The 14,178-nt window shown below is 43.8% G+C and overlaps 1 long non-coding RNA gene across 2 annotated transcripts in view; it reads left to right on the forward strand.

The window, feature by feature from the left end:
- LOC135981132 (uncharacterized) overlaps nt 1-13,428 on the forward strand; it is a 36,306-nt gene extending 22,878 nt beyond the window's left edge. For both annotated transcript variants that reach the window (XR_010598095.1, XR_010598094.1), the window contains exon 3: nt 13,121-13,428. This is a non-coding gene — a long non-coding RNA (uncharacterized LOC135981132). The remainder of the gene's footprint in view (nt 1-13,120) is intronic.
- Nucleotides 13,429-14,178: the final 750 nt, after the last annotated feature.

A 14,178-nucleotide genomic window follows, 5' to 3' on the forward strand; every position in this document is an offset into this window, starting at 1 on the left:
TGAAGGCCAATTGTTATGCTCTGGAGCTGAGCTAATGCAGCATCAGCTTATGTTGCTGACTCACTACTCTCCAAGGTCCAAAGACTAATGCCTTCCAAACTTCAGAATAGGACCAGAGAGACTGCTCCAAAATCAGAGCTCTGTAAGCAGGTGCACTTCCCAAGGCACACCTGCTGAGTCACTCATCTGGAGAGAGCATCTGATGTCTGTCACTGTCAGTCGCCCCCACTCAACATCAGAGCTGCAGGTTCCCTGCAACTCCTCCTCACCATACCATGGGCTGCTGAACAGGAAACTGAGATTGCCCCCTCACTCTCCCTTTCTCATTGCTCCCTCTGCTGGATTCCTTGCTCCACACTGTATGCAGCAGGTGGTGAAGAAGAGAGACTGCCAACCAGTGCTGCTGCTTCCGCCCTCTGGGCCATGAGCTGCAGGAGCTATAGGTGTGGTGATATGCATGCATGGGCAGTAGAAATAAAACCTGGTGGGACAGTGTTGTGGGGGAGAGACAGGATCTGGGATGGACAAATTGAACAGAAGGAAATGCAGATGGACTGAACCATTGGGTACAACGGAGAAGCAGATAGAGCCCTTTAATTCTAGTTCTGGTCAGCTGAGGACACTAATGAAATATTGAAAACACATTCAACTTCCTCCTTGTGTCCGGCCACCAGGCTGCTCAGGTATTGGGAACTTGGCTGAGAGCAAAGCAACAGCAGGATATTCAATCCACTGGAAGGTGAGGAGGTGAAGCAGAACAGCTGTTCCCTGTAAGTGCATGGCAGCTGTGACTTCCTCTTGAGCTGGGTTAGCAGGAAACCATTTAAACTGGGATGTACCCTGCAGGCTGCTGTTCTACTTCCTTGGGTAGGAAAGATCTGCAACCAGATAAGGGGTTGTGTTGGGCACTCATTTTCAATGTAGCTCTGTTGCCTCCAAGGACCAGATTCTCAGTTGGTGGCATCATTCATTGAAGTTTCTAGAGAAACACCACTTACCCCAGCTGAGGACTTTTTTCCTTCCCCTGAAGAACTCTTCACTTTTTTTCTTGAGATTTACACACAATTCAGCATGGAATCTCACTGCATTAAGCATACCAGCTTCTGTCATCTCTGCTGTTCCTATTGAAGGATTATCTAATGACAATCTGGATCGTAGCAAAAAGAGGTGCTTTTCTAGCATTCAAAGCCCCCCTGAAATATCTGAGCTGCTAACCCCCCAAATAGTAGGGGAATTTCTAAACCATCACAAACAGCCAAAGTAAGGTAGGAGAAGATGGAACAGTGAGGTCAGCATAATGCTGAAAGTTTTCTACAGGAGTCTTTCCTATAGAGTTTTACTGAAGTTGTGACCATTTGTAAGTTGTGAATAATATAGATCCAAGAGACCAGGTCAGATTCAGTAAGAGAAATTCATGTATGTAACCCTTGGTTAATCTCTCTTAGGATCTGATTTTTCTCACCTACCTGGCAAATCAGGAGCAACTGTACTGAATTACACTAGTGTAAATATGAACAGAATCAGGCCCCCATGTATATTTTGCTCAGCACAATGGTATGACTGCCTAACCGAATGCCAAAAGTCTGACCTAAAATATGAATACTCCATGTTAAAGGCAAAATGACATCCATCATTCACTCAGTTTGGGTCAAATCTCATGGACTGTCATAAACCCCTGCTGTACTGACTAAACCACTTTTCTTCCCTGAGTTTAGAATAGAACCCAGTAATCCTGGCTACTATCCTAACTCTAACCATGGCCTTAGTGCTGAATCTCTGCTCTTGTGGACTTCAGTTAACTAACCCACAAACTCGGTCATTTGGCAGCTCTTAACTCACATTTTATACCAAATTAATGAGTAGCTCTTAGATTACACTAAAGGGCCTATTTCTCTACTTGTTTGTTCCTTATTTATACTGGTGAACTTCCATTAACATCTGTGTAGTGGCACTGGTGTAAATAGTGAGTCAGAAGAGAATCAAGCCCCTTATATGGGTATTGTAACTACTGTTCTTGGATGCTAATGTGAACAGGAAGATGCATTTCAGATGGCTTGTAGCCACACTATCCTATTATAATTTGTCTGAGCTTCTGTTGTCTTTTTGGCTATTTCAGTTTTGGCATTGGTCAAGGTGGTTAAGCAACTCCCTCTGGAGTCCTTTTGTTGCCAGTATTGAAGGGTATTTTCAGTCTGGGGGGAAAAATTGCCTTGAACTTAGAAGCAGATATTTCTTAAGTTGATTTAGCTGTGCTTGAGTCTGTAAAATGGGGATATTACTACTTGCCTAACAAGCGAATCCAGTAAAACAGATGTCAAGGTCTTGGTGAATAGGAAGACAACGCTCTCCCTGCCCCCTGCAACATCTTAAATCCCACAAGCCTTTCTGGGGACATTTGTTTAGCCTCATGCAATCAGGCTGTGATCAGAAGGAAGCTTGGAAAGCAGATTGGGCTAAACAAGACTTTAAAAATAAGCACCTTGTGCCAGATCCCAGGCAGAAGGTTCCTGGGTTTAACTTTCCACAGTCATCTTGGTCAACTCTGAACCAAATTCAAACCAACCATGGTAGATGCAGATATCTAATGCACAAATGGAACATCAAGGACTCCCCAGTGTGAGTGTGATTCCCCAGGACAGACCATCAAATGTACTGCCCAACTTATAAATATGAAGGAGGCATTACTGCAATAAATTCTGGCTACATCAACTTCGGGTAAAATTGTAGTTGCTGCTCTGCACTAGCCATACGAAAGAAGAACCTAACAAGCCCTTGGGGTACCATGAAGCTCAATCACTTACAGTATTTACAGTAAAGCACTTTAAGGATGGAAAACCCCATGTAGTTAAGAGCGCAGACAACCAGGCATCTACATATTTAAAAGGAGATTTAAGGTATATCGCCAGCATGGGAAATACATTGCCTTGGGAGATTAGAGTTAAGGACAGAAGCTGGAATTAGGAAAAAAGGCTCTAGGTAATTTTATGAGCATTAATAAAATATGTAAGTTAAAATAAGGATAATCAAACCTCGTGCTTCAGAATGCCATCTGGTCATCCAATGGAACACCTCCTCATTCCCTCCCAATGGACAGAAGGGCTCTGCTGGCATTAGCATCTTAACCTGCAGTCCGTGGAGCACCAGTGAGCAGCCAAGCTTTTCCCTATGGACCAGAACATTTGGAGAACAAAGCAGGGTTGGGACTGAGGGCAGTGGGCTGAGGGTCCACGAGAGGATCCTCCTCTTACAAAGTGGTGTTGGCATCCTGGGCTAGGTATTTTGTGAGAGGAGCCCCCTTCCTCTGATATATCCACTCCCAGCAACAGCCAGTGGCAGGATACAAAATACCCTGCCCAGTCCACCATGCTGAGATCCCAGGTCCAGGTAGATAATGTAGGGGTCATTCTTACTCCTCCTCAGCATAGTCATCAAGTCACAAACAAGCCCTCAGAGGAGACTTTGGCCCAAGATAGCTCCTTAGGGGTGATGTAGGGAATGAGTTCTGTTCTTTTGTGGGAGGATCATTTAGGCAGCCAAGAGAATAAATAAAGAATTCTAAACCTATTTGAACAGCTAGCATGGCACTGAAACCAGCATAGCTGCTCCTGGCATCACTTTCCTGCTACTAATTCCTGGCCCGCAGCCCACTGACAGTGGTGTACAGAATTTTATATACAGCAGTAGGCACCATCTCAACTTACTAGATGCTTTTTCTGCAAGGAGCTTTCAAGGTGGAACTCCTGCTGCCTACCCTCCTTTAGATGGACAGTCTCTCCAAAAAGTTGGAATGGTTCATGGGGCATATGTTTGGACTTGGCTAACTTGCAGAAGTGCTGAAAGGTTCAGTCAAATGGCAGACATAAGCCTAGTGAGAGACAAAGATTTAATAATCTTCACACCGTCCTGCTCAATCTAGGACTTCAGTATGTCAATTTCCAGCAGTGCTTTATGATGCATGACCACTGTCAAATTTCATCTTGCATGGCCTGTATGTTGTATGCCATAGAGTGCTTAGAGAACTAGAAAAATTTTAATGTAACGAAAAGCACCATGCTGTTTTATCATTCTCTTCTCCATTATTGCTATGTCTTGTATACAGAACCTAATCCTGCTGCCATTAAAGTTAGTGTCTAAACTCCCATCGGCTTCCATAGGAGTAGGATCAAGCTCATGTTTAATTCCTTGTGTAATCTCATCAAAGTCAATCTGGCTTCATCAAAGATGAATTTGTCTCATAGTGCCTTACTATTAGTCAGGGCTGAGTCCTTAACTCAAGCAAAGTTCCAATTGACCTCAGTGTGAGTTTTGCCCGAGTAATGAGTCTGTATCCGCCAACGATATGGTCCCCTAGTATTCATCATTATGTTCCCATTTACGCCTCCTGCGTTTAGGGCAGCAACTAAGCTTCTCCACTCTTGTCTGTTTCTGACAAGTCTTTCAATGGTTCCCCAGGTTTTTCAGCTCCGCTTCCACAGCTCTTTGCCATGTTGGTTTCGGCCAGCCTCACTTTTGCTTATTGCTGTTCTGGTGATGGAATCGGTTTCCATCCGAAGCACATGGCCAATCCATCTCCAACACCACCTGGCAATGATGGTGCTCATGTCCTCTTGGCTGCATTGTCAATAGATCTTGGTTTGAGGTTGTTCTGGGCCAAAAGATACAGAGGACTTCTTTTTCTGAGGCAGGTTGCATGGAATGAAGACAGTTTGGACATGTCCTACTTTCTCATTCCCCGGCGTTCTGCACTGTAAAGGAAGGTTGAAAGTACACAGCTCTGATAAATCTTGAGTTTGATTTTGGTGGTGGTCTTTGATTTCTAGACTGTATTGAAGCTCCAGTGCTTGGTGGTATTATCAAGCATTTATAATCCTACATCTGTGGATCACTAAGATCCACAAAAGGGACTGGGATTCAGAGTTTCAAAGACTAATGTTTAGGGCTCTGGTGCCTGCTGGGATCCACAGCCCTGAGTTAGGTGCCCAGGCTCTCTACAATGCATGGGGAGTTAGTCACTTATGACTGGGATTCACAAAATCTTGCTGAGCAGAGAGCCGCCTAAGATCACCAGTAGAAAATGGTGAGAAGGCCTGATTCTCATTTACACTAAGGTCCTTTTACACCACTCTGGCAGTGTAAAGAGGACTTGGGGTATATCTACACCTCAATCACAGATGTAATTGAAGCTTTTGTAGACATAACCACACTAGCGTTAATCTCACTAGCTCAGGTGCAGGAACAGTGAAGTTTCCACAGTATGGGCATCAGCATGGAACCTTGTGTAATTACCTAGGGCGCTAGTCCATGCTATCAGCACATGCATTACCTGCATGGAAGCTAGCTTGGGTAGGTCTACACAAGCTGCAGTCACACCCTTTATGTAAACGAGAATCAGGTTTTCAGTTATTGTACAGCACCCAGCACAATGGGGCTTTGATCTCAGTTGGGGCCTCTAATATAAAAATAGCATCAGAAGCAGCTGATGTCTGGGACATCAAATGTATTCATATACAAAAGGCTGTGGATGGTTGGTGCAATTAGTGGGTAAGTGACTCTATTGCAGCTGCAGGACTATACAATTCTGTTACAGCTCTTTGCTAGTGGCGTTTTATAATACTGATGACCGGATTAGGAGACTGGATTTTATTGATATTATGGCAGGCTGGCGTGCAGCCAGATAAAAATGGTTTCAATGTAGACTCACTTCGCTGATGTGTTTCACCGCTTTATAGATTAGTTTGCTGTGCTCAGGCTAAGTTCTTACCTGCAGCAGATCTTCATTTCCCAGTCTGCTGAGAGTTCATATAAGTAACTGAAAGTCTTCCAAGTGGCAGAAGACCGAGCATTCTGGCTTGAGCCATTGCATAAGGTATTGGCAGAGGCAGACATCCAGGTTGACTTTGCAGCTTTTTAATTTCCAAAGTGAACTTGAATTAGAGTAATATATACAAAGAGAAGCAAAACTGTGGTGTGCTACAGTTTTGCTAGCATGGGAAAGGATCAGGGATCCTATCTTCAAGTCTTTAAGTCAAAATTCCCCCTGGAGCAATGAAAGATTTGCCTAAGTAAGGACCAAGAGCCCAGTCTAGTAAGTGGAACTCTGACATTTGGATTAAGTCCAGTTGAACAAATTTAATGAGTACTCTCCCTTGATGGGAGGGAACTTGTGCTGCAGAAACTCAGCTTTCCTTTAAAAAAATAAATAAATCTCTAGCCTTTGTGCTTAAGAGAATAACTTTATAAATGTGAACTGAAGGTACATTTACCTGACTCTGCAGACAGACTGAAACAATAGTTTTTTAGACAGGGCAGTTCTTGTTTCTGTCTTTGAGAGCTGGTCAAAAAAGGGAAGTGTTTCTTGAAAAATGTTGGAAACTTTTTTCATGCAAAAATATTCATTTTTTAAAACATTTTATGTCCAAAAATTGGAATCAAAAGCTTTTTTAAAAAACAAAACAAACCATTTGGCTTCAGTGGGGAAAAGTCCCCCTTCTCTCCTTTTTTTTTTTTTTTTTAAAGAGAAACTGGAGAAAATACACTCTCCTCCCCCCCCTTTCCTCTTCTCCCTCCTCCATTTGCAATGGAAATAAGGGGGGAAGGGTTTTTAAAAGTAATCAATATTTTTATCCCCATTTCCTCTCACTTCTCTCCCTTTTGTCTTTTTATTTGAGCGGGGGGGACAAGTACAAAAGTATTTTTCCCCTTACATTTTTTTTCTTGGAAATGAAATACTTTAACCAAAATAAAGTTTTGGTTAAAATATTTCAAGTCTAGAGTTTTGATTTGGCCCATTATAGTGATATGGTTGGCTACAAAAACATCTATACCTGGATTTGGATTCAGAATGTCCTACAGCAGTACAGGGACAAAATGGGAGAGGGGAATGTTCGTAGTAGAAAATTTCAATGTTTAAAAAATTAAAACAGAAATTTTCAGCTGGAAACTGCCAAAATTTGGGGTGGGAGTGTGTGTGTATGTGTAAATTTATATAATGTTTAATTAATTTGGAGCAAGGGTTCAGATTTCTGATGAAACACAACATTTTCAAGTAAGTCAGACACTTCTCTTTTTTTTTTTTTTTTTTTTTGCGCAAAAAAAAATCAATCCCAGTTTTCCTTCTAAGAACATTTTCCATCTAAATGTTTACTGGCCCCTGAATCTTGCCCCCTCTATTTGGGGATTTTCAAACCCAGGTGTTTAGTTGAGGCCAATTGCTCCTTTCAGGGCAAGTTCAATTTGAATGCTTTGGATTCTGCAGAATTAGGCTGGAAATCATACAAAGGCTTTTTAAAAGGGAGATTTCCAGGGACAAGTCCCTCCTTTTGTTGTGGTCAGCTACTTGAAAGGCAGAGGTATGTAAAAAGTGACCCCATGCTAATAAATCCTTACCTAGTGTAGAAGGTCTAGGTTGGTGTTGTGGTTTGTAAAGGCTTCAGTGGACCCCTTTTTTCACTCCAAGTGGTTTATTCATCCAGCTGCAGTGGAGTATTAGTGACATCCTTTCCAGTGCCAATGTATTCAGTTTAGATATGCTAGGACAGCAGGGAAGATGCATTTTTGCCCTCCAACAAGACAGCACTAGAGAAGCTACACCAATCTATACTACTATGGGTTTCTTGTTAATTCAGCTGGGGAGGCAGCATGGTGTAGTAGACATTAGTTCTTTTCCCAGCTCTGCCATTGACTCGCTGTGGTCCTGATCCTGCACTGTTGCGGGCTGTGGAAATTTTGCCACTGACTTCAATAGCGGCAGGATCAAGCTCTGTGTGATCTTGGGAGACCCCCAGGGCCACCCAGAGGATTCAGAGTGCATGGGGCAAAGCAATTTTGGGGGCCCCTTCCATAAAAAGTTGGAATACTCTAGTAACCTGCATTTGGAATGTAAAAAAATAACTAGTGAAATACATTCAAATTTGAAAATACACTAAATACATTATTTAAAAGCATTAAATGCTTTAATGGTATGTGTACATTTGCAATTACATAATGGGCTGTTGCTGGGTGATGGTTGGTGCCAATGGGCTGTCGCTGCCTGGGGGTGGTGCTGCTGTTGCCCAGGGCTGGGTGGGGAGCTGGGCTCTGGGTTGGGGGGGGGTGTCCAGCTCACTGGGGCTGGGCTCAGGGCTGTGGGTCAGGGCTGTGGGGGGATGGAGTCGGTGGGGTGCCCGGCCCCTTACCATGCCGCTTACAGTACCCCCCTCTTCCGGAGCCTCAGTGCGCCACGTCCAGCGCTGCAGCGGCATGGTGTCTCGAGCGGGGCCTGAGTTCCCGCTGCTTGGCCAAAGCTCGCAGCCCCGCCCCCTTACCAGCTGAGACACCAGGGGATGGGGGAAGATGGAGGCGGGGGAGCCTCTGACATACTCATGGGGGGGCCCCTGCGGGGCCTGGGGCAAATTGCCCCACTTGCCCCCTATCTGGGCAGCCCTGGAGACCCCAATGTGTCACTTTAATTCTCTTGCCTCTGTCCCCATCTAAGCAATAGGGATAATGCTAACTTTGCTAAGCACTTTAAGATCTACAGGTGAAAATTACACTCTCAATGCTAAACTGGGTAATTAATATAACTATTGCAGGGATATTGACTAATAAGAAAGGATACCCTCTTTGCAAAGGATTAAATCCTCCTAGAGGGCTAAAAGATGGCTTTAATGCAAAAAAGGCAGCTTTAGAATATCCAAATAATGTTAGCTCTTAAAATCGGCCACAATGAAAGTGGGTGGGTATGTGTGTGCTTCCTAAGGCCAGTCTTTGTCTAAATTAATGCTGATCATTTGGGGTAAGGAGCAGCATGAACATAAGTGTTTCCAGTCTGGTGATAGAATTCTAGCTCTCCAGTCTGATGGGCTCACTGCCAAAACAACAAAGCTGATCTACATTTTATCTGCAGTGTATCAATAGTTTAAGTGCAGCCCTGTTAAGCAACATTTCTATGTGCCTGTGCACATGTGCAACTCAGAATAAATGCTGCATTCATCTATAACTATTGGATTGCATTTACTAGACAGCTGACATTTTCCTGCACTGCAATCCCTGGTTTCCAGAAGAACCCAAGGAGAGATCTTTACCTGAAAGAACTTTGTAATTAATCCTTTAAGGTCATTTGAAGACTAGCATAGGTGTAAGTGCTGTATTTAGTAATAAAATACAGAAGGGGGGGGAAATCTCAGAGCGCTTCAGTCTTTAATGTATTTATCCTAACCTCACAATTGTGAGGTAGGAAAGAACTCCAGAGGATTATAAAATTCTCAGGTTACTCCGTAAGGCTGGCTGGTTGTGTTGGGAGATTTTTTTTGGGGGGGGGCAGGGGGAACAAGCTTCCTTTTGCTGCTTTGATCACCAATTCAAATACAACCCAGGTCTGCAGCCCCCAGAATTCATTCATAGAATATTAGGGTTGGAAGGGACCTCAGGAGGTCATCTAGTCCAACCCCTGCTCAAAGCAGGACCAATCCCCAACTAAATCATCCCAGCCAGGGCTTTGTCAAGCCTGACCTTAAACTCCTAAGGAAGGAGATTCCACTACCTCCCTAGGTAACCCATTCCAGTGCTGCTAGTAGTATTACCTTGTACATCTTTCATCTGAAGAACAAGCCAATTGAGATTTTTACTTGAAAAGGTTAAATTCTTAAATGATCTAAGTCATCACCAAGAGATAAACATAATGGTAGAAGATGAGCTCAGAAGAATCATGGAATTCATGATTTATAGCCCACATGAAGGTACAAAGCCTCTAAGCACAGGTGTACACAGGATAAATTATACCCGAGCATTTTAGCAATCAAGTTAATTTGCTGCATGGATAAAAGGTTAAAAATGCAAGAACATGGCAATGAAAATTACTTAAGGGATGTAGAAAAAGAGCTTTGATCCTATTAGTATTTATGAGAGACTTTGACAAGAGGAATGGTGAGGAATGCAGAGCATTATAGAAATTACTATATAGAAGAGGCCTTTTAAATGAGGACTCCAGCTCAATCTGTTCTTCCCCCCCCCTCATTGATCCAATTAGTTCTTTTGTAGCTGTTACAAATAGGGGAAAACGAGAGTTGTTTTGTCAGAATTTGCAGGGTTTTGACCCTTGTCCTGCTTTGGAATGAAACTGAGACCTCTATGCAGTCTTCCACACAAAGGGTGTGATAGCAGATGAAGTCACATTGTGGGCAAATGGTACCCCCAAGGCAACAAATAGCCCTAAGGGTGTCAGGTGCTCTGCACTTCTCGTAAGTGACCCTCGGGCAATGGGCAGCCCAGCTCTGAGGTCTGATTGCCATTGTGCAAGGCCTTTTCGAGAGGCATGCTTGCAAATTGTCTATATAAGTAGAAGTAAAGGGGGGGGATAATGGGGACCATAAAGAATCCCCTTCTAATACACAACACTACCCCAAGAAGCTGTTACATTTCAGAACACGGAGGATGCAGAGTGCCATGTTAGCGTCTCAGTAATGGAGGTGACTCCTGCAGAATGCAAGAGGCAGATGTCATTCACTCTGAAATCCTGAAACAGAATGAATATGGAGGATTTGAAAAGCTGCTGAAACGGTCATTTGCCAGGGAAAGGTGTGCAGCTGGGCAGGAGAGCTCTCAGCATTAATTAGTATGTGTACCGACCTTTGACATGGAGTATGGATGAAGTTGCTATCCAGGGACATGACCAAACTCCTAATTTTCTGTCAATTCAGGTGAACTGAGAGGAGACCGACTATAATTCTAGTTTGTTATTGGCTAATACTTTGCCCTTCAGTGCATTAAGGAAATCAAACACTGATTTAAGCCATCTACCACTAGTGAGTACAGGAAGGGAAATCAAAGCACTGAGGGTCAGATGTTTAGGCACCTAAAGATGAAGCTAGGTCCTTGAAGGAGTTTCAAGTGTCTAGATTCCTAACTCCGATTGGGAGCTATCAATAAATATCAGTGTATTCATATAATGGGAGTTAAGTGCCTAGCTGTTGGTCTTTCAATACTGACAGCGTCACTATCTAGTAAAGTCTCAGCAATCCGCTTGGGGGGTTGCTTAGAAGTAGGAGAGGACTTCTTGAAAGGAATTAATTGATACTGTTTTCCTTCTACCAATTGCTGGACAACATGCATTTGGAATTAATTACATTCATTTAAATAGTAATTGCTGTAAGTACAAAATATTACATTGGCCATTGAAGATGGCATGTGACTTTGAAAGGATTACATGTAATCAGTCCATAAACTACTATGGGCCAGAACCTGGGTGTAAATCAGCACTGACCACATTGGCATGACACTGGTTTACACCAGCTAAATTTTTCAAGTTTTCATCTTGGTTTTTAAGGCTGGGAGCTCATTTTGCTTTAAATGGGTTTTGCTGTTTGATAATTAAACAATGTATCTAGGCAAACAAAAATGCCTTCATTTATGATTTCTCTAGTCATGAAAACACCACCATGGCCATTTCTGCAGCTTCCGGTCCTTGATTTTCAGAAATGCTGAGCACCCAAAGTCAAACTGAAATCAAGTGGAACTATGGGTGCTCAGCACCTCTCAAAATCAGAGATGCTTAGGGCTCTACAAATACAGTGAAGTTCTCCAATGCCATCCAGTTGCACTGTGCCATCTGATGATGGATATGTTGCCTGGAAAATCTAAATTCCTCTTGGTAAAAATCCATTGTTTCTTCCAATGAAGAAAGATGTGCTTTTCACCTACACATCTACCCCAATATAACGCTGTCTGCGGGAGCCAAAAAATCTTACTGTGTTTTATAGGTAAAACTGTGTTTATATCGAACTTGCTTTGATCCCCTGGAATGTGCAGCCCTGCCCCCTGGAGCACTGCTTTATCGCATTATATCCGAATTCATGTTATATTGGGTCGCGTTATATCGGGGTAGAGGGTGTAGTTTCATTCCTCCTGGCTTGAAGATTTAATCCCTGGTGTGAGGTTTGCTTGATCCATCTTTATGGGGATGGAGAAAACAAGACGAGCTATACCGAGATGAATAAAAATAGAGATCAGAATAACAACTTCAAAACACTGAGGCCTTTTTAAGGTCCCTAGCTTCAGTATGTTGTGGCGATAATATCCCTGTAAGGCACAGATCAATATACAGACTTCCCAAAGTTCTGGGAGAGGTTGTCAAACAGAGCTGGGATTTATATGGAACAAAGAAGCACGATTTTTGTTTCACCATCCCCAGAGGAATCTAGCCTTAATCCCAATGACTTTATAGGGACCATCTTTTTGTTCTGTATTTGTACAGTACTTAGCACAATGAGGTCCTTGACCATGACTGGGGCTCCTTGGCACAACCAGAATAATAAGAAATGAAAAGTGTGGATTTGGGGTTAATGATATTACCTAACAGGTAATAGGGTAGCTGTTTCTTCATTAGAAACAGGCCCCTTTCTTCTGGAACATTTAGCTCTTCCCTCTGATTTCCTGCTTGCCATCCTTCCTCTGGCAGCAGGGTGGGCTGGATTTCCAGTTAGGCACAGTAGGCATGTGTTTAGGGGTACCTAACTTTTAACCCACTTTTAATACATACAGCTCCACTGCGGGCAGCCAGGCTCCTGGCAAGGGTTGGTGGCCACTAGCATGTGGTACTGGAGCAGGGTGAGCATCTGAGTCAGCCCACCTGGGGCCGCTGAGAGCCATTAGGCCAGGCACAGAAGCTGCTGAAGATGCTGAGAGCGTCCCAGCCAACTTCTCTATCTCTGCCGCCCCTGTGCCAGGGAGGGGAGAGGAAGGGGTGTGGCTGGTGCACCATTCACTTGCATAGGCAGAGCTGGAGTGCAGCTGCTGGGCTGGGCTGCAGGAGGGATGGAAAACACTCAGGGACTGCTCACCAAGGGGGGGAGAAGTACAGTTTCCCCCCCACACACACTCCCTTGCACCTCACCTGGGGCACTCAGGCTGGGAGCTCTGTGTGACAGAGGGTCTCATGCCTTCTCAGGGAGGCTGGGTTTATATTTCTTTCCATATTTTACAGAAAATATGAAGGTCTGCTGTAGGCAGGTAGAGGGTGCTGAAGATGCTGTGTCTCTAGGGGTGCAAAAGGTGTAAATCTGGCCCTGGCTGGGAGTGATTTTTGTAATCCTTTGTATGCTCTGTAATTAGCCTTAATCTATGTACTTTGTTTGCCTTCCTGAAGTGAGCCGAAGAGCCATTCTGGTTTGAAGAGATTGAAGGACAAGCTCAATGATCTACCTTGTGGCAAGGATTTTTGGATATTGCTCTTCACTTGGCAGGCAGGGAAGAAGCAGCCAAATGCAGGCTCATTAAAGAGAGACTAAAGGGCCCATCCTGTCAAATGAAAGAGGTTCTCCCCCTTCCCCCCCCCCCACCCCACTCTGTCTAGTTCCTCATGAGACAGCAAAGCCAATTACAGACTGAATCTCATTAAGAAGCACTGCAGAAGACTTGGGAACAGTATACAGTCACCCATCTGCAGTGTGCCCAGATGCCATGGTGATGGGCAACCTGATTAAAAAGCTAGATCAGGGCAGTCAATTTATTTTTGTCAAGGTCAAAATTTCTTAGGCAAGGTATAGTTAAGGTCCAGACTCCAGAGCAAATACTTAAAAAAAAAAAAAAAAAAAAAAAAAAAAACCACAACCACAATGATAGTAAATAAAAAATGTTGGGGTCTGTTCAACAGCATCTGGCAGTCCAGATTTGGTCTCTGGTTCCCCTATTCACTACCCCTGTGCTACATAGATTGACATGGGGAAAAGTAATATATCACTTCAGACGTCCACACTCTGCAATGGCTGCCAATCCAGTTTTGCATTAAGTGTAAACTCCTGCTTCTTATCTTGAAAGGCCTGAATTGGCAAGAGCCCAGCTATGTCACAGGTCCCCTCTACCCCCCCCAGCTCTGCGTATACCACCATGAGACCCATTCAGAAGGGATGCTTCTGTGCTCATAACCCAGGTGTAAACAGCCTTGCCCCCTTCTTTCCAGATATCTTGGGGAAGTCATTCCTGCCTGATAGCAAGCTCAACCCAGGTTTTTCTATCTGTGGGGCCAGAGCCGTAGGTGGGGTATGTTATATCTTCATTGTAATGAAGTGACACTGATTTGCACTGCTGAAGATCTGGCCCTTGCAGTGTGATACAATATGGCCATGGATACACATGAATTTCCCAGCTAACCAGGCCACAAACTGGATAGACAAGGCTCCCTGGGATGCTGACTGCTGAGATCTA

This window comes from Chrysemys picta, chromosome 2 (assembly GCF_011386835.1).
Source record: "Chrysemys picta bellii isolate R12L10 chromosome 2, ASM1138683v2, whole genome shotgun sequence".
In the NCBI taxonomy this organism is placed as follows: domain Eukaryota; kingdom Metazoa; phylum Chordata; order Testudines; family Emydidae; genus Chrysemys; species Chrysemys picta.